The sequence below is a fragment of the Phalacrocorax carbo genome, chromosome 9 (assembly GCF_963921805.1).
Source record: "Phalacrocorax carbo chromosome 9, bPhaCar2.1, whole genome shotgun sequence".
NCBI classification, from domain to species: Eukaryota; Metazoa; Chordata; class Aves; order Suliformes; family Phalacrocoracidae; genus Phalacrocorax; species Phalacrocorax carbo.
The window spans coordinates 13,515,607-13,536,371 of NC_087521.1; the positions used below are offsets into that span (position 1 = coordinate 13,515,607).

A 20,765-nucleotide genomic window follows, 5' to 3' on the forward strand; every position below is an offset into this window, starting at 1 on the left:
CACAAAGTCCAGCTGGAGGCCTGTCATTATTGGTGTATGCCAGGGGTTGATACTGGGGCCAATAGTATTTAACATCTTCATTAATGGTCTGGACAATGGGACAGAGTGCACCCTCAGCAATTTTGCAGACAGTACAAAATTGGGAGGAGTGGTTCACACACCAGATGCTTGTGCTGCCATCAGAGGGACCCTGACAGTCTGAAGAAGCGGACCAATAGGTACCTCATTAAATTCAACAGAGTGAAATGCCAAATCCTGCACCTAGGGTGGAATAACCCCATATACCAGAACAGGCTGGGGCCTGACTAGCTGGAAAGCAACTCTGAAGAAAGCATTCTAGGGATCCTGGCTGAATATGGGCCAGCAACGTGCCCTTGTGGCAAAGAAGGAAAATGGCCTCCAGGACTGGATGAGGGAAAGCATTGCCAGCAGGTTGAGGAAGGTCATCCTTTCATTCTGCTCAGTACTGCTGAGATCCTACCTGGAGTGCTGGGTCCAGCACTGGGCTCCCCAGCACAAGAGACATGAACATAATGGAGAAGTTCAGTAACAGGACACAAAGATGATTAAGGGATTGAAGCACCTATGATACTAGGAGAGGTTGAGGTAAAATTGTTTACCCTCCAGAAAAGAAGGCTCAGGAGAGATTTTACTGATCTGTGATGGGAGGAAGTGAAGATGATAGAACCAGATTCTTCTCAGTGGTATCCAGTGACAGGACAGGAGGCAATGAGCACACACTGAAACACAGGAAACTCCATTTAAACATAAGAAAAGAAGAGTTTAGTGTGATGGTGGCCAAACACTGGAAAAGATTTTTTAGAGTGGTTATGGAGTGTCCATCCTTGGAGATAATTCACAAACATGAATGGATGTGGTCCTGAACAACCTGCTCAAGTTGACCCTGTTCTAAGCAGGGAGCTTGGATCAGATGGTCCCTTCCAACCTTGTGAATCTCTACTGGACTTTAGACTCCTACCTCAAGATCTATTGCTTTTTGTAGGTAGTAAGCTCCACGATGTGGTTTAAGGAGAAAGACACAAAAGGTACTTCGTAGAACACACTATTTCATCACAACTTTAATCAATGGCTGTGTATTGTTCCATGTATTTGTGTATTCTGGCTGATGCCTCCCTATGTATTTTTATATGCATGTAAGTGTTCAGCAGTGTCCCAGATTCAACTTTTTGAGCCATCATAACCTTGTGATCTCTGAGCAGCAGAAGTATCCATATAATGTTGATGTCTAGCTAAGTTTATTTCAGTTCTGAACTCACTGCACTCTTGAAGGTTATTCAGAAACAGAAAGAGGCAAATACAACAATAAAGGAACCTTTATATCAGACTATAGTTTGTAAATTGGGTATAAATAGCCCTTCAGCTACTTTGACATATTATTTTACCACTGTAAATCTAAAAGAAAACAACATTCTCCAGGTACACTAACTGATGTCTTCCTTTTTCTTCATTTTCACTCTTCCCTTTTCCAGCAAACACAGAACTATTCTAAGCCAAAACACAGAAAACTCAAACCACTTACAAGCTAAGTGCCTCCTTGGGCTGCTATCACTGGTTGTTTTTTTTTTTGCTAACCACATATTCAAGTACACATTTCCTCAGCATCTGCCTTTGTGAGATTGTTTTTTATTATCAATGGCCTCAATTCAGTATTTGTATCTCTTTCTGTCCATAGAATGTAAAAGCCTCAACAATGCAATGGGGAAGGTGAATAAAAATAGACAGTGGATCTTGTTGTCACAGATATGATCTACCCTTTGTGTAGACCTTTCATGCTTGGAAAAGCCAGATGGAAAGACTACCTCCATGTTAGTGGAAGTAAAAAAGCCAAATGTCTGGTGACTAAAAAGAAAAGGGTTCTTTGAGACAGGTCTTCAGATGAAACATTTCCCTTCTTTGGCTAAAACAGAAGAAATATGCTGACCTACAAGGTATTCTGCAAAATTCATCCAACAAAAGGAGCAGAGGTGGAAGTTACAAGAAGTGTACTGGGTCAGACCAAAGGTCTGACAACTTCTCCTACACTGCTTAATAGTCACTGTGTAGTCCCAGAACAGACTCAACTCTGGAACACTTAGCCTGAATAAAGACATCTAAACAATTCTTGAAGTCTGTGCTGCTATAAACAGAGACCAATGGCATATACCTAGGGAAAAGCATAAGAATAAGGTAGTGATACATCCCATGCGTGTGGGAGGAGCCTGGTCTAACTTTCAAAGTAACGAGCTATGGCTTGTGGAAGAACATATTCCAGTGAAGTTATATTACATATACTATGACTTTAAAGGCATTAACTGCAAAGATAGGCATTTATCTATTTAAAACAGACCAAACAGCAGCTGCAATATCCGCTTCCATTCCAGATCCCACTACGATCATGAGCCAAGTAGAGCACAGTGACAAGTATGCTGTGTTTGTACACCTGTGAGGAGTTCCCAGCCCGCAGTGGAAACTGAAGAGCTGTCAACAGTAACACAGTGAGCCCAAAGACATCCCAAAGCCTCAGTAAGTATGAACCTGGGGAATTTGTGCAACTGTAGTTGGTACTGGACAACGTTGTCGGAGACTCCTCCCCTGATGGGTGGCACCTCGACTTTGTGAGGGCCCCATCATTCCTGCAGAATGGCTATGCAAAACACTCAAATGACCCCTGCCTGCAGCAGCTCAGGCAGTGCTTTTGAACAGTGACTGGGAAGCCAGCTGAGGAGAAGAAAGAAGGTTGAACCATAACTGAAATGGGATCTCCTCCTCACTAAGAAGTGGTCCCAGAACCCCTCTGACAGGGAGAGGTAGATGGCGACCATACTACCCCTCTCTCTATCAGAGGACTCTGCAAGGGACAGAAAAGCAAGCTGGCCAGCCACAAATGCCTGTGGATACAATGAAATTCTCTGATCTCTCTGTAGGGTAACTAGAGAACTGACACATACTGATCTGTCCTAATTTTTGTGAGAAACAAGCTCTGAACTCTGTGGCTCGCCAGAACACAGTGAAAAGCAGGCTCAAGAGGTAAGACCAAATTTGCCATCAGAGAGATCGTGGAAAGCTACTGGAGCAAACATTCCAGATCCTGCTGCAGAACATGATCTCTTCCACACTCTACCCCAGGTGACCCCAAGACCCAAAGTCAGTGGTAGGGTCAGTGGTATGTTCTGACATAAAGACGTCTTGAAATCTCTGAAACAGGGCATACTGCTGGTGTAAAATGATTGTTCTCCCAGTTATTTAAGAATTGAGCCTTTATCTCCTTGGATATAATATAACACTACTTGTTGGCCTGCTTGCATGGGGCATAGAAATCCTGATTTTGCTATGGGGTTATCTTTTCACAAGAGAAACTTTCAGACTTCTTGCTACACAGGTTGATTAAAAGCACTGTTTCTTCAGAGTCTCAGGTTATCTCTCACTGGATCTTCAGGGACCCTGAAGGAGTTTATCACAACTGCAAAAGACTGCAGTAGAAAGGACAAATACTTAAATAAAGAGGCTGCTAGAAGACAGGAGGGGTTCAGCAGGGTAGATTGCATTAGAAATAGGACAGCTAAAGAAATTAACCCATTTCAAACCAGGAGAAAGATGGAGAACGGAGCAGCAAAGACACAGAGATGAGGGATGGCAACTAATGGCAGATATGAAAGTGAATATGAATAAGCAGTTCTTACTTCTGTGCCCAGAAAGATCCTTCTAGAAGCTGTGCTAAGGTGCATGGAGGACAGGGAGGTGATTTGAGAGCCAGCATGGCTTCACCAAGGGCAAGCCTTGCCTGACCAACCTAGTGGCTTTCTATGATGGAGTGACTGCGTCAGTGGACAAGGGAAAAGCTATGGATGTCATCTATCTGGACTTCTGTAAGGCCTTTGACATGGTCCTCCCCAACATCCTTCCCCCTAAATTGGAGACATATGGATTTGGTGAATGGACTGATCAGTGGATGAGGATCTGGTTGGACGATCGCATCCAGAGGGTAGTGGACGATGGCTCAATGTCCAGGTGGAGACTGGTGACAAGTGGTGTCCCTCAGGGGTCCATACTGGGACCAGTGCTGTTTAATATCTTCATCGATGATATAGACAGTGGGATTCAGTGTACCCTCAGCAAGTTTGCACATGATGCCAAGCTGAGTGGTGCAGTTGACATGCCTGATGGACAGGATGCCATCCAGAGGGACCTGGACAAGCTTGAGAAGGGGGATAATGTGAACCTCATGAGGTTCAACAAGGCCAGGTGCAAGGTCCTGCACCTGGGTCAGGGCAACCCTCAGTATCAATACAGGCTGGAGGATGAAGGGATTGAGAGCAGCTGAGAAGGAGAAGGACTTGGGAGTACTGGTGGATCAAAAACTGGACACAAGACAACAACATGCACTTGCAGCCCAGAAGGCCAACTGCATCCTGGGCTGCATCAGAAGTAGTGTGGCTGAGGTGATTCTGCCCCTCTACTCCACTCTCGTGAGACCCCATCCGGAGTACCGCAGCCAGCTCTGGAGCCCTCAACACAGGAAAGACATGGATCTGTTGGAGCGTGTACAGAGGAGGGCCATAAAAATGATCCGAGGCTGGAGCACCGCTCCTATGAAGAAAGGCTGAGAAAGCTGGGATTGTTCAGCCTGGAGAAGAGAAGGCTCCAGGGAGACCTTACTGCAGCCCTTCAGTACTTAAAGGGAGCCTTGAAAAAAGATGGGGTCAAACTTTTTAGTAAGTCCTATGGCACTAGGTCAAGGACCTAAAAGAGAGGTCTTACTCTCTACTAAAAGAGCGTAGATTTAGACTAGATGCAAGGAAGAAACTTTTTACAATGTGGGTGGTGAAACACTGGTACAGGTTGCCCAGGAAGGTGGTAGATGCCCGGTCCCTGGAAACATTCCAGGTCAGACTGGATGGGGCTCTGAGCAACCCGATGTAGTTGAAGATGTCCCTGCTGATTGCAGGGGGGTTGGTCTAGATGACCTTTAAAGGTCCTTTCCAACCCAAACTATTTTGTTATTCTATGTTGCAAGTGTTCTCCATAGCTTGAGAGCCTTCTAATGGTACAGGATTGGTCAGGACACACTGGAGGGCTTTACAGTAGTGAGAACCAATCTTTCCTTCAGACTTTTGTGGTTTCCTGTGGGTTGGATACATCTGGTACACACCCAGAACTACAGATTTTGGTTCCATTTTTTCCAAAGGATTTTATATGTGGTTCTCACACACCAGAATAACCCTGTAAGATGAACCAGCATGCAGTAAATGAGGGCAACCAGATCTGCTTTAAAAGCACACTACTGCTCAGAAACAAAGCACTAAACTAGATGCTGTGAATGTTTGTTTAAGGCCACTGTCTTTCTCTCTGCAATAGTTTGTGTATCAAGTCTCAACTAGCGTGAAGACTGAATATCCATCTTTGAAGCATCCTGAAGCTGAACTCCCCTAGGACAAGCCTGTTCACAGATACCAGGACAAGGAACTTGCGAGAGTTCACAGTGTTCTTCCCAGGGCATCTGCCTGGAAAACAGACTTCAAGAGATCAGGCGATTGCTGCATGACCTTCCAGCACATCTTCCTTCCCCTTTCAAATGCCTTGTCTACCACAGGAATCACACTAGCAATACTGACACTTGTCTACCCTTTAAAAAACAAGTTTTCCCAGAAGGAAGGTAATGAAATAAAAACAGTAAAAGCTAAACAAACAAAAACAAAACCCACCACCACCAAGGAATTCTTAGCCTATTAGCTCTATCTATGCTACATAGATACCAGTGAGGAATTTTATTAACACACTCTATGCTACATGAAAGGCGCTCAATTAGCAGTGTATCTACTGTACATGAAAAACTACTAAAAGCAACGGATGTTTCCACTATTATTTAAATTTTAAAAAATTCTTTGTGTAGTGTCACCTTATAAAACCAAAATCCTAGAAAGACTGTTTTTAAAAGATGCATAAATGTGATACCTCATGGAATTTGAAATACTTTATAGTTATTTTGTTACAATATTTTAAATTTTATACTAATATTTATAAATATTAAAATGTGATTCTTTTCACCAGTGTAACTAAGAAATTAGTGTTTTGTTGTCAAAAGCCCAGGGATTGAAAGTTTCTCAAAATTTCTACTATGCACAAGGAATCTACACCCAGCAACATAACTTTGTCATAGGAAAAACAAAGCTGAATAAATACTGCAAGTGCAGAGCTTCTGGTAGGAGGATTACACAGCAGAGGGAGCAGTTTCCTTCAGTCACTTTTTTCCTTCCAGCATTAGCATTGCTGTAGCTTCAAATTATTCTAAGATGTGTTTGTAGACCAGTGTAGTAGTTTTGTTAGACCAAATGTAGTGGTTTAACCCCAGCCAGCAACCAAGCACCTCACAGCTGCTCACTCACTCCACCCTGGTGGGATGGTGGAGAGAATCAGAAGGGTAAAAGTGAGAAAACTCATGGGTTGACATAAAGGCAGTTTAACAGGTAAAGCAAAAGCCGTGCACACAAGCAAAGCGAAACAAGGAATTCATTCACTCCTTCCCATGGGCAGGCAGGTGTTCAGTCACCTTCAGTCATCAGCAGGGCTCAATCCCACGTAATGGTTACTTGGGAAGACAAACGCCATCATTCCAAACGTCCCCCCCGCTTCTTCCCCCAGCTTTATATTGCTGAGCATGACATCATATGGTATGGAATATCCCTCTGGTCAGTTGGGGTCAGCTGTCCTGGCTGTGTCCCCTCCCAGCTTCTTGTGCACCCCCAGCCTCCTTGCTGGTGGGGTGGGGTGAGAGGCAGAAACGCCTTGACTCTGCATAAGCCCTGCTCAGCAGTAACAAAAACACCCCTGTGTTATCAACACTGTTTTCAGGAAAAAAACCAAAACACAGCCCCATACTAGCTCCTATGACGAAAACTAACTATCCCAGCCAAAACCAGCACACCAACTATGATAGCTGAAAAAAAGGCCTTCAAGAACAGAAATCCTTTCTGAGTATAACTGAGTACATATTGAGAAAAAGAACCCTGTGTTTATGCAGATAAGCATTGGTAAAGCATCCAAGAGAAAAAGCAGCTGGTACATGTGAAGGAAGAATGTTGTGTGCTTCTGTTAAGAAAAAAGAGATAGATCATTGCTAGTGTGAAACAGTGAGAGTTTGTGGAAAGGAAGATTATCATTCACTATAAAAACAATATCTCTGCTGAGTCCACGGTTTATGGCAACAACATGTGTTCCTAAGATCGTCTGTAGAAAGTATTTTGAGAACAAGAGATGAGAGATCATGGGTGAATCAACCATGTATGTGTTTGTTCTCCACTAGTTGTCTGTGAGAGTTTATTCTCATATGTAGTCGTTACTTAGTTTGACCTATGAAGTTTCCAAGACACCATTTGGTACAAAGGATGAACAAGGTTACATTCTTGGCAGTGAAAATGCAGCAGCTAAAGGCATGGAAGATTTACTCTGGGAAGTATTATTATTAGTAAGAGACAGGAAGATACTCCAATACAGAATGTATCCAGAGCTGCAGGTTTCATAGGACTGTGTGTATAGAACCTGCAAGAGAAAATGTGCCCCGTGCCTTACACAATTAGGGTCACTGCAACACAAAACTATTGTAGTTTACACTATTTCCCACATGAATATGGCAAAATCAGCAAAAAGATGAGAGTAGGTGAACACATTCTGTGATTTTTAGTAATATCTGAAAGCCACTCTTAGTTTCATTACATTTTTTAAATCTTTACTTTTCTGAAAGAGAAAAAAATACAGCAAATTTTATTTTTGCAGTCTTCTGCTTACCAGAACTGTATAGTCATACATGTTTAGTTAGATGAAGCATTAATCTTAGTTGTCTTTTCTTTTACACCCTTTAATTCTTACCAATAAAATAAAACTAAACATTTCACCCTTCCCTTCATTATCTGGCCAAATCAGTTACAGGACTTAAAAATTGAGAAAAGGATCTTTGTTCAACATGTGTCCCAAGAAAAGCTACTCAGCCATCTGTGAAAGAAATCTAATCAATTTATGATTAAAAACAATATCTGGATTGTTTTCAATAAACCAAGACAACTTAATCTATAATGAACTGCCAGAAGTCAAGAATAGTAACATATAAGAATCAGTTTTATTGTACCATACCATCTGAAGGTAACCTCCATCCTTTTTAGAGACCAGTGAGCTGGCAGATGCTGCCTGCAGCATCAATTCCTCTAAAGATTCACTTCTCAGGATGGAGGGCATCAGCGTCCTGGCCAAAATCAGTGCAAGTGCCTCCAAGTGTGGCTGCTACCTGTACGTGCCCTGCAACTGGCCACATTCTCACATGGATATCCCTGTCACATACAGCAAGGGTGCTAACTACCAAGAAGTAAAAATGTGACTCTACACATTCAGTGCTGAAACAGGCAAGAATCACTTCAAAAAGTACAAATGGGTGACTGGCCACCACTGTAACCAAAATGACCAGAAACTCCACATACAACTAGTGAGGGTCTGGCCCTTTGTAACAGCTGGTTTCAGGCCAAGAAAAAGCTAGACGTCCATAGGCATGGCTGTGAATTGGCCAGTCTCCATCCACAAACACAGAAAGCTGCTGCAGTTCAACCCACAAGCGTTCTTGGAATCTGCTTGCTACAGCTGTAAAAAAGGTCAAACAGAAGGTGCTCAAAAAAATAGTTATGCTGTGATTGCTCTGGCGGCTTTAATTGGGCAGCCAACTCTGCCTTGTGACAGACAGCTGGGAAACACAGCTAGTGAGAGACTTATTTGTATCCACATTTAAGCACTTGTGTTTCATGCAAGCACATGAATTGTACAACAGGAATTTAGGGGATGGAGCAGCTGCATTATGAGGAGATATTTCCCTCCTTAATTTGGAGACATGCAGGCTGAAAGGGATACGACTGAGAATTACAAAATCATGAAGGTGGTCGAGAAAGTGAGAGCAGGACTGTTACTCACAAAACCTTGCAGTATTAGGAGTATGGGCACTCAGTCAAACTATGTACAAGATAGATTTAAAAACAGACAAAAGCAATAACTTTCCTTTACAAACACAGAAAGTAGTAAATTTCTGGTCATGTGGGACTGAGAAGGCCAATAGTATCAGCAGGCTAGGTGCGAAGAGCGGGCTATACAAGGAGGATTAATTTACAGACAGCGGTTCCAAAACAGGTAGAGGAATGGGCACAAGTGTACCTCCTAATGATCCTAATCCAATGACTGTGGATGCTGGGAAAGAATGAGGAGAATGCACAATGTGAATTGGTCAGGATCATGTCCTAGCCCCATAGAATACTGCCTGCTGTTAGTGTCCAAGGCAGAAATACTAGTCTAGGTGGGCCATAGGTTTGGCACAATAAAGAACTTACTTTTATGCATGAAGCCATGGCTGGAGGAAGGCCATTGACACTCTATAGTGTGAATGTCTATACAGGCCTAAGAGGCCTGACTCACTGCAGGAGAAGAAGCTGGTGTGGCTTCACCTGTAATAGCTGTCATATCACATACCATACTGGAAAATTTATAATGCAGTAGGCATACATTTTTAAGAAGTTCTGCTACCTGTTAAAGCATTGAAGCTAAAGTCAGGAAGGTTTCTGGCATTATCCTAGTAGCTTTAACTACTGAAGGTTTGGAAAAATTCTTTTGCTGTTCTCCCCTACGTGCAGCTTTTGTCCATAACACTCCCCACTCCAGAGGAACTCGGTGATGGCACTGGTCTTTGCCCCTGTTGTAGTATGGACTTCTCCACAAAGCTTGCATCCAAACAAGCTTGCCTTATAGCTTCATAAAGGAGGTATCCAATAATTATAAGCCTATCCTTTTCTCACTGTATGACAGCAAAGACTTCTAAAGGAAAAATCTGTTATTTGCCAGCATTCAAACACATGCTGACTTCCTCTGAGCACAACAGATTTCACCTGTTTCCTTCCTTCTCCTTTCAGACCCTGCAGCTGTGACAGATATGTTACTAACTCACACAGCACATGTGCCACACATCCCTTTGTCAACCTCTCTCCCTCTGCACCCCTGAAGAACTGAAAGGAAATAAAGCTCGGCAGACTCATCTAAACGTATCCGAGGCCCAATCAAAGATTCATGAGACCTGACAGGCTGACATAGCTACTGCTCTTCCTAGGTATTAAATGCCACCTCTTTTCTCAAAATTTTCCATAGTGACATATGTATTTATATACTGTACAACCCAAAGGCCTTCTGGAGCACAGGATTTGCTGTATTACTTTAATTACTGCCTCAACTGCAGTGGCCACTAGTCTAAACTTGACCCAACAACTTACCCAACTTCATACAATAACGGATGGGTGGGGGGAATTTCTGAATATGCTTGTGACCCAGATAAGAGAGAGATTGAGCTAATTTCAGAGGAGTCCACTCCTTTCTCAAGTCTGAGGTAATGTCTGCTTCCATTCTCTCTGAAGCCTGCCAGGCCAGTGGGAAGGCACATTTTTCATTACTGAGATCTAAAAAATATGACCACACACTAGCTCATTTCTTGGTGTTCCAAATTCAACCTGAATGCATAGTCTTGTCTAACACAAGAAGTCAAGCACTGCCTTGGAGCAATAGAGATTTTATCTAGCTACTGCTTCAGTGGGAACTGGACAGCTGGAATTTGTCCACAGTATTTGATAGCAAGATTAGTTATACTGGTCCAGTAGCCTAGAAAATGAGTCCTTGGAAATTACAAAAGGAAAGAACCTATTAAAACCACCCATTTCCTCCACCAGGCATCATACAGGTGTAATCCACTCTGTACCCTTAGACAGAATCCATTCAACAAGTTTGCCTGAGCTAGCAGAGACCTTGGCTGGATGATGGCAGTCTAGTCCAGGACTAGAATCCTTCCCAGCCAAAGTGAACAGTGTCAACTCTTCCCACAGGGAGAGCAATAAATAAGAAAGTTAAGTTCTCAGCATAAGAAAACAGTTGATCTTTACTGAAATCAATTTCTTTTCAAATAATTTTTCCTCACAATTGAGCTATTCATGAGATAACTTCCCTCCAACACCCTGGGGAAAAAAAAAAATCAAACCTTAACCCATATGATCCTAACATCATTCCGGTTGTGGGAAAGGGTTATCCATGTAAAAATATTCCTAAAAACAAACACTGATATGGAAAACAGAAACAGGAAGACATTAGAACTCGTTGAGAGTAACCAGGCCTTCGCAATAGACATCAAACTCACTCCTTGGAATTAGTCATCAAGCAAGAAAGTTACTGCTCACCAGAGGCTGACAGCACACAGAAAAATCTGCACTGATCAGAAGTGATCTCTAAATTTCAGGTTTTATAAATTCTAAATTAATCCCAGGCCATTTATTAGGAGTTGCTTTACTTCTCATTGTCTTGAAGGAAACAAAATTTAATTATGCACACTTTCATTACTAACCACTAGATGTCACTCTCCCTTTTTGTTCTCGTGCCTACGACCTCTGTAAAATTTTAACCCGGGGAAAAAAGCTAAATAATCACTCTACGGAGAAAGAGACAAATGATCAAATATGGCACCGAGCTTTCACAAACACAGCCTCTTTGTAAGCCTGAAGTAAATAGAAGCTAGCTTTTAAATACCCACAGGCCAATGTGTTTTGGAGCTGAGGCTTAGATTCAGCATCACTTCCAGTTGGAGAAGGTGAAAAATATAACCTCCATAGCTATAGGTACAGACTTATTAACTGTCCGATTAATTTCCGATTCAAACACTAACAAATTTAATAACTTGGGTGGAAAGCAGCACCTCCCAAGCCTCTGTAGAGTCCATTATACTCCGAGTGTAAGCCTTGAGCCCTGCAATATATTCCTTATACAATATTCCCTTTAAAAACATATCTTTTTAGTCCACAGACAGCTAAAAATATCAGCCCTTTGTACTACACCTTAACTTCCATGTAAACCCAACCCTACCTCCAAAATCTACAGTAATAAATTCTCTCCTCTGTATAAATAGATGGCACTGTGTAGCATCAAACACATTTAATACGATACCTAAAAAAATGTAATGCATTAGTGAATGCAAAAGCATCATTACTAGGAGATTAGCAGGTTTCAGCAAACCAGGGTAATAGTGAAGAACAGCCCTGTAAAATTCTTTAAGAGTAGGGCTCCATTTGTTGTAATTTGGCTGGGATTCTCTTCAGAATACTTCTTGTGCATTGGTTTCTGGTCTTTGGCATCCTAATGTGCCAGCTTTCCTCTAAGAAAGGAGGCATATATGGGAAGGAAACAAAGAGGAAAGACTGGGACATTGGTAAAATAAAAGCAGAGCTGTATTCTAGACCACTTTCACCCAGGGAGAACTGAGTTTGTTCAGCCTTGAGAAAAGGAGACTTAGAGGGGATCTCATCACCCTGTACCAGTACTTAAGGGGCAGCTACAAAGATGATGGAGACTCCCTTATTAAAAGGGAGTCACATGGAGAGGACAAGGGACAATGGACACAAGTTGCTCTTGGGGACATTCCAATTGGACATGAGAGGGAAATTTTTCACAGTGAGAACAGTCAACCATTGGAATAATCTCCCCAGGGAAGTGGTTGACTCCACCACATTAGACACTTTTAAGATTCAGCTGGACAGGGTGCTGGGCCTTCTTGTCTAGACTGTGCTTTTGGACTAGATTATCCCTGAGGTCCCTTCCAACCTGTGATTCTGTGTGATTCATATTGGGAAGTGCATTTTCTTAAGGGCCTATATATTTTATTTCTGGAAAATAGACTGGAGAAAGCAGCTAATAATAAAAGTCCCACTTATAAATCACCTTGTCTGAGCATCTCCAGCTTTAATGGGTAAGTCCATGGCTCTGCATCAACCTCCTTAAATTTAGGTCTTCAAAACTTAGTATATTTTAACAAGCAGGAAGTGCACAAACACCCTTGAAGTCAAGCAAAGTGCAAACTAGGACACTATTGCAGCCTCCCTGGTCCTTTTCTTTTGTAATTTATAACTCAAGAGTTTGGAGAAGGAAATGCTGCTGACTCCTACAATGCTTTTCAAAAAGTTTTCTTCTCTCCACAAGCTTTTCTACTTTTCAGAGAATTGCTCCCCCATGAGAAATTTTAATGGAACTCAATTTTTAAAACTGCATTTGGAGTTTTTCAGCCATTCTCTACATTTAGGTAATGATGTTACTGCTAAGGTAAAGGTAGGATTTTGGCATAAGGAACACTGCAGCTGCACCCACTGACACTGCAGTTGCCTCACACTTCCTGTGCTTTCAAAGATGGGACAGAATGCCACTGACAAATGCATTGTGCAAACAAGAAAATGCTTCCACACTGCAGACAGCACAAAAAAAAAACCCCACCATTTTCAAAATAATACCATCTTTGCATTGTCATCAGTTAATAAGTCGGGCACAATAGGACTATGAATTAGCAGCAGAGGGGGTGGGGGCAGAGGCAAGAACCAGGAGATTTACACTGACAAAAAGAATGTACCATTTCTTAGTAGAAAAAAAACCCATTTTTTAATGAAACATTTTATTAATATTCTTCTAATTAATTCCTCAATGTATAACAATTTCATTCAGTCTATGATGTAATAGGGCAGACTACTGAAGTTCGAGTAGGAATGCATCAAAGAAAAGCAAGATGGAAGTCTGAGCCATCAAAATTTTATTTCCAACAGTGAAAAATGAACTAAGCATTTCCTTCGCATAACTAATCCCATTCCAGTCAATTCTCTCCAGTCCCCAAAACCCATCTTGTTACAGGAATTAACCCACTTTCCAGAGAACACTGAAGAAGTCGTTACAGATGCTCAGAATTTTTATTCACTTAAAATTTATGTAGCCTAGAAACAGAAGGTTGGCTTGCTGCTTAGGAGAAAACTCCCATTAGGTCCCTGCTCTGTCGGTACCTTCCTGTGTCATCTTGGACAAGTCATTCAAGATGAGTTTACACCTCACAGCAGAGAGCGATGTAGAGGCCTCTGAGCTGCGAGTTCCCAAGCCAGGAACCACATGCAGCACAGTGCTGCCGTACCAGCATGAACCAGAGTCAGCACTGGTACGTTCAGATATCGTTGCACAGAGGTGGTTCTAAACCAGTTACCTGGCTCACTCCACTGAGCGCACTGCTTGAGGTCGGTGATCACACAGCCTGCTCAGGTGTCTTTTCACCTGTGGTAAAAGCACCTGCTTAAGTTCTCAATCTCATTTCCCCATTTGCAGAAAGGGAAGAGTAGCACTCATGCTTTGCGAGGATGCTGCAGGCATACAAACAAGAATTAACTAGGGAAGCATGGACAGAACAGAGTACCAGAAAGGAGGGAATGCAGCACAGGTCTCAAACTCATGTAGCACTTGAAAGTTTCTTTGCTGCAATAACTCTATCCCAGGCTTTAGGAAAAAACCCATATCTATTACCACTAAATGACAAAGTTAAAACTGGAGACACTAAGGACCAAGCTGTGAACTGAAAACTGCTCAGGACCAATTTGGCAGAGAAGGTAATAAAAAATTTCTTGAGGACATATCTTTGCTCTTGGGAAATGTCAGTTTACTGAAATTTCTTGAAGAAAAATTAATTTCTGCTAAGAAAGGTTACTCAGGTTCAAGGAGGACTTTCTGATCAAACCAAAAGGGAGAGGCACCAATTCCAGAATGTACTGATGATCTGCAGAGTCAATGATAAGACAGACTTAAGTTCAAATTGCATGCATGATGAGACTTGGCACAGGGAATTGAACCTAAGGCTCTACATAAGTTCCTGACCTAGCTAGTTTGGGAGTAGTCTCTTCTGTGTGAATAACTGAATGCTCACTCTGACCCACATACGAAAGACTCACATTATAGCCCAAGGTCAGCACACCTGTTTGGATGCAAGAAGTGTAAGTTTAAATTTCTATTTCACACAAAGCATTGTTGGGTCTAAAAGCAGTTCTTCCAGTAACCTAAATAAATACCTTGCATGTTGGCGTATTCATTATTCTGGTTCTAGTTAAACTTTTCAGAAGTGTCTGTTCTGTACCAGTGTGGAACAGGAAAAATGTTTTACAGGATAGGACCCTGTTTTCTCTCCACCTCTAGAAAATATATCAGATAGACAGAAAGGAAATTAAGAATTTTATGATAAAAGAACCTTCTAGCTTTATCCAAAAGCTCATTGGAGAAGATCATTAACTTTAAAATCAGGCACACTTATCTTCAGTTTATGTTCCACAATTTTTTTGCTAGTGTAACTCCAGGTTTTAACCGAGCTATGTCTGCTTAGCATTCATACAGAAGAAAGCAGTGTTAACTCTTTTGTGATTCCTAACACTGGAGTTTTCCACTTTTCAGAAAACAAAGCTCCTTTTCCTTAACAGCTAAGTAGAATACTTTATACCTCTTAGCTGTTCAACTTCCTTTCACTGAAGTTTGATGTGAAACCATACCAGTCTATGGTCTTTCTCCGAAGGAAGTAGCTGAACTTCAGAAAGCATTTCTACTCACAGTTCTTTCACTTGTCACCCAGGTATCATGGTGGTTTTTCTCTTCCCTATTTGGATGAATAAGTTTTCAGAGGCCACTTCTGCACATAACCCAAAACTCTAGCTTTTGGTCTCACACACCCTGCCTCTAAGCTGGGGTGGCACAGAGTACACAAGATGATGGGCTGTTTGCTTCCTTTCACAACCCTGAAACTCCACACCTATGGTCCCTCCAAGTCCCTTTCACTAAGCAGAGTTATTATTAAGAGCAAATTAGCAACTACAAATAAAACAGTCCAATCGTAAAGTTCCAATCACCATGTATAGTCCTCTCCTTGTTCCAGCCATCCTAACCTTTCAGACTTCTTGAGTCCCAGTGCATGTATTTCCACATGTTGGATGACACATGGCACACGTATCCGCCATATGACAGACAGGATGGAGAAGGACGAGAGGAAATGGCCTCAAGCTGCGCCAGGGGAAGCTTAGGTTGGATATTAGGAAAAACTTCTTCACCAAAAGGGTTGTCAAACATTGGAACAGGCTGCCCAGGGAGGTGGTTGAGTCTCCATCCCTGGAGGTATTTAAAAGAAGAGTAGATGTGGTGCTTGAGGATATGGTTTAGTGGTGGACTTGGCAGTGATAGGTTAGCGGTTGGACTCTGTGATCTTAAGGGTCCTTTCCAACCTTAACAATTCTATGATTCTATGATTCTATGCCATGCCACAATGTGCTGGCTTATGTGACAGCTCAACAGGCCAATGATAAAGGAAGATAAATGCAGAAGTTTCACACATTTGCTGACATTTGATAACTTGATTGGATCTAAGTCTCCCATCTCTTAGATCTGACCCACACAGGAAAAGTAATCAGTATGACTGCACCTGAACAGGAAAATGTGTGCAGTCACTATATCAGTCTCTGATGAAGTCATTCTTAGCTGCCCACAGAACAGGGCTCTTCTAGCACTGCTATGCCAATCAATCTCCCAGGCAGACTAAAGGTTACATTGGGATTGCAATCAAATAACAGAAGCTTTGCTGTTATCTTCAGAGATAGCCCTGATTAGAACCTAGGCAAAAGCAGAATTAGGGGCAAAGGTAGAATTCCTGCTCTGGACAAAGATCTATTGCAGCGTATGCATACTGCTCATCTGTATACTGATCTCATCAGGGCTTTCAGCACCGCCAAGAATTTCATCACACAAAGACATTTGCATGAACAGGCTAAAGGCAGTACCTTTGTGAGCTGGAGAAAACTAAAGGAAACACCACACAAACAAAACCCACCACTTGAAACACGAGTTTCAATCCTCTAACTGAAACAGCTTTAAAACAAATCAAACACTTAAAAAAGGTAGTTCACATAGTGTGTAAAAAAAAAAAAGATATTACAAAGAAAACTTCTATCAAGTCACTCTGCTCTGATGTTCCACCCTGGTATATAGTAGTATTTCTCTCATTTAAGTGCAGTAACTGGAATCGAAAAGACTGTTTGTATGAGCAAGGGTCGTTCATGGAAGCGAGTTGAGCTTACTTCACCATCTAGAGAGCCTTTCAAATTGCCAAAACTCTCCCCACCTTCAGTGGTCAATACATTAGGCCACTGATTTTCAAGCACAGAAAAAAGGGACGTAAGAGATTTTAACAGGTCATATAGGTTCTTCCCCCTCCTCCCAAAAGCAGGTTCAACTCTAAATCATAGAATCATTTAGGTTGAAAAAGTCCCTTAAGATTATCAAGTCCAACTGTAATAATTCCTGACTGATGGCTGATGAACAGTGCTTGAAACTTTTCAATGATATGGACTCTGTATTATGCTGAGGCCATTTCTTCCAGTCTTTTGCTGTCCTTATGTAAAGCTTTTTCTAATATATAACCTGACTCTTTCTCATTATATTTTAAAGATGTGTTACTTCTTGTCCTGTATACCCTAGAAGTGTACGACATGCCTCTCTTCAGGGACCTTTTCTGTATCTAAAGACTGTAACCTCTCAGGCTTCTTTTCCCCTAGACTTAACAAATTCAGCTCCCCCACTTATTCCACACAAAAAACAAGGTACTGTGGGTTCAAATTAACACCATATCTCACATAACAATTTCGCATAGGCAATTTGCAACTAAAAAGCTATACAGGTTTCCTCCCCATTCCTTCACTGAACACAGCAGCTCTGCTAACTTGGCAGGTCAAGGCCGTCCTGGACCCCACCATGACATCCCTCGCAGCCCATACCTCACTGCAACGGGACTCAGCTAGGCACTGCGCGTCCCCAGCACAGTCAGGGAGCTGCAAACTTCACTTCCTGCCCTTCAGCTCCTCACCTCCTCTCGTAACTGCCATCAGAAGATTCAAGCCTGGATGAAAATATGAGAATCTGCAGGAAGTTTCCTACAGGTGCAAAGGAATCAGTGATACATAGGAATACAGCTCTCAGGAGAAGAGCCCTTAGAAAGTATGTTGCAAGCTACCCAGTATGATACAGAGGCACTGGGTGACCCAATTGCAAAGTTCTGAAAAGCAGTTTAGACAAACTACAGGTCCTTTTGAAAGCAGCTTTCCAAACACACACAGGATTAAATAGAATTAATATGTAAAACACCTTGAAGGAAATTCAGTGTGTTTTGGTAATAGCTAAATAAAATAGGTTTAAATTAGTTAATTAAAATAAATAAAATGGGTATTGAAATAGCCAAAGCAATTCTGGGAAATAGATTCAGAAAGACGCTGTTTTGTCACATGAAGCTTTTAACTGAGCTCTTTCAGGAACACAGAAAGAGAACCCACTCCAAAACTGTTGCAAAAAGAGGAAGTTAGCAGCACAGAGAAGATTACATCCCAAAAAATTAGGCCAAGATGGATAAAGACAGCACAACCCCTGCTGTGGTCTAAGCAACATTTAGTGTTATATAGAATCATAGAACCATTTAGGTTGGAAAAGATCTTTAAGATAACTGAGATTTTAAATTAAGGGTTCCAGTGCACACTAAGACAATGTACGTTAACCAAACTACGGAAATAATGGCCTAAAATTGCCATCTAGAATGAGAAACCTCTGGTAGGTGTTTTAATTGCTCCTATGCAATTCACAAAGTCACTGCTTAAAAAACAGTCTGGTGCTTTTGAAGATTAAAAAAAAAAAACCACACCAAACTAAAATGACAGCATAACAACAAATGACTGGCAGAAATTAAAAAATTAAATATCAACCAAAGTGTAAAAGACATTACAAAACAGAAAGGCAACACTAGCACTCACTACCCATGTTTACAGAAACAAATTTTGGATCCCCTCCAGTAGAGACAAAACTCCCAACTCACCCAGAAGAGCAGAGGAAGAGTTTATTTTTCAAGTGCTCTCTACACCACTTGAATACTTTTATCAAATATTTTATATATTATAAAATAACGTATTTATTCAAAGAAGTTCTGACTTGATTTCAGTCCTTTATCGATGTTATTTATTCTTTCACTAACACCAAACCTTAACTGTCTTAACAAAGCTTCACCCATTTAAACCAAACGGGTGTGCTTCACACAGAGTGTCTACACAGTCTTCCTCTGCAGCATGTAGGTAAACGAAAGATTTATATTGTTATTAAAGAAGAATTGAATGGTCTTCTGGTCCCTCATCATGCTAGCCACAATAATCTACTGTCAGAAATTAGAAGCAGTGTTTAATGTCCATTACACAGCCTGCGCCACAGGTAACAACGTTGGCAGACAAGGAAACAGTAGCTGCGCAGAAGAGAGCGAAGTCTGTCCTCTGCTGTCACCTCAGTTACATTCTGTCCCCGCTGCAGGGACTGGCTCACTCGGCACGGCTGTGCTTTACTCTTTCCCAGCTAAACAAAGTGTAGTGCCATGTTATTACCTTAAAATACTGATCCCCTGCTGCTGCCAAATTATTTAAAGTGATGGCCAGAAGAGAGGGACACTGCCTAACAATTAATCAATACAAACTGAAGCAAAAATGCCCTGACAAGCCTTATTTCAAGGCCTGATGATGATTATCAGCTACTTTTCCTCCAGCTGAGATTTCAGAATAAATTTTAAGGCTTTAAAGACATAAGGATTGTATTTCACTTCTACTATAACACATTATTTACATTTTTAGGAAAGAATAATTCCTAACATGCCAAAAATGCCAACTAATCTTTACAAAATCTCTGGCCACATGTCAGGTTTATTAGCATTTCCCACTTAGAGATAGAAAAGCTGAGGTATAGAAGGCAACACAAATTCCCAGCCCTGAATTAGTGCTGGAGCTCAAAAAACAAAACCAGCATCCTTGCTTTTATGGACAGCTGTGCTTACTTTCAGCCATGGGAGGCAATACAGATTGAAAGGCAGCATTTAAAACCTTTGAACCCTGTCCTTTCCCCAGTGCTCTTATGGGAAATATATCTGCCACTCAACCAAAATGCAGATGATGTCCCCCAACATGCTTTGTGCACTACCATAGCATGACCAGCACAGTTCCAGTCACAGAATCCTAGAATGGTTTAGGTTGGAAGGGACCTTTAGAGGTCATCTCGTTCAACCCTCCTGCACTGAGCAGGGACATCTTCAACTAGATCAGGCTGCTCAGAGCCCTGTCCAACCAGTCCTGTCTGTAGAGGAATCAGGGACCACTGGGGTAGAAGGGACAGAGAACATTGTAGGGTATGAACTGTTCTTACAAAAGGCATCCACTCAGGAGCTGCTAAATGATTCCTGCCCACAGGCTTCGCTGTCTCTTTAGGTATAAGGAGTCAACTTCTACTGATCACCACTTGCTCACAGGTAGAAGGCAAAGACAACCATAAAAACACTAAAAACTTTACTGAAGTGATAAATAAGCACTGCTCCAGGCCCTCATTCAAGAGAAAAATCCTTATTCAATGTATATGTTTAAGTATTACAGGAATCAGTGTAGGTTGCATGAAGCAATGCTGGTGATTTGTTTGGAAGGCAGAAGGAAGAAGCAGGGATATGCATTTAGCGTAGTTTTCCTGAAAGGAAATCAACCTTTCAGCAATTTGGGCAATTTTGAGTTCAACAGAAATGCTGTGTTCAAGTATTTTGCCCTCAGAAATGATCTCATGTGAACATCTGCCCACAGAGCATTATAAGAGAAGCAACATTTCTCTCGGAAATCCTCTGCCAGACTCTGTAAAGGTTATACCCAGTTCTCAGGACTCATCAAATCCCATGGCAACCAGACCCAGGATGTATTTCCCTCATTCCCCACACTGATGCTGAATAACAGCCCTTTGTTTGAAATGCTAAATGCAAGCATTTCAAAACGCCCTTTGGAAGGTTCCTCAACAGCTGACCTGTTACTTTGTACACATTTCTTTTAGTC

At 41.7% G+C, this 20,765-nt stretch overlaps 1 protein-coding gene across 2 annotated transcripts in view; it reads right to left on the reverse strand.

The window, feature by feature from the left end:
• Positions 1–20,765, reverse strand: part of ANGEL1 (angel homolog 1) — a 164,693-nt gene that overhangs the window by 111,710 nt on the left and 32,218 nt on the right. The gene's annotated exons all lie outside the window — the stretch shown is intronic.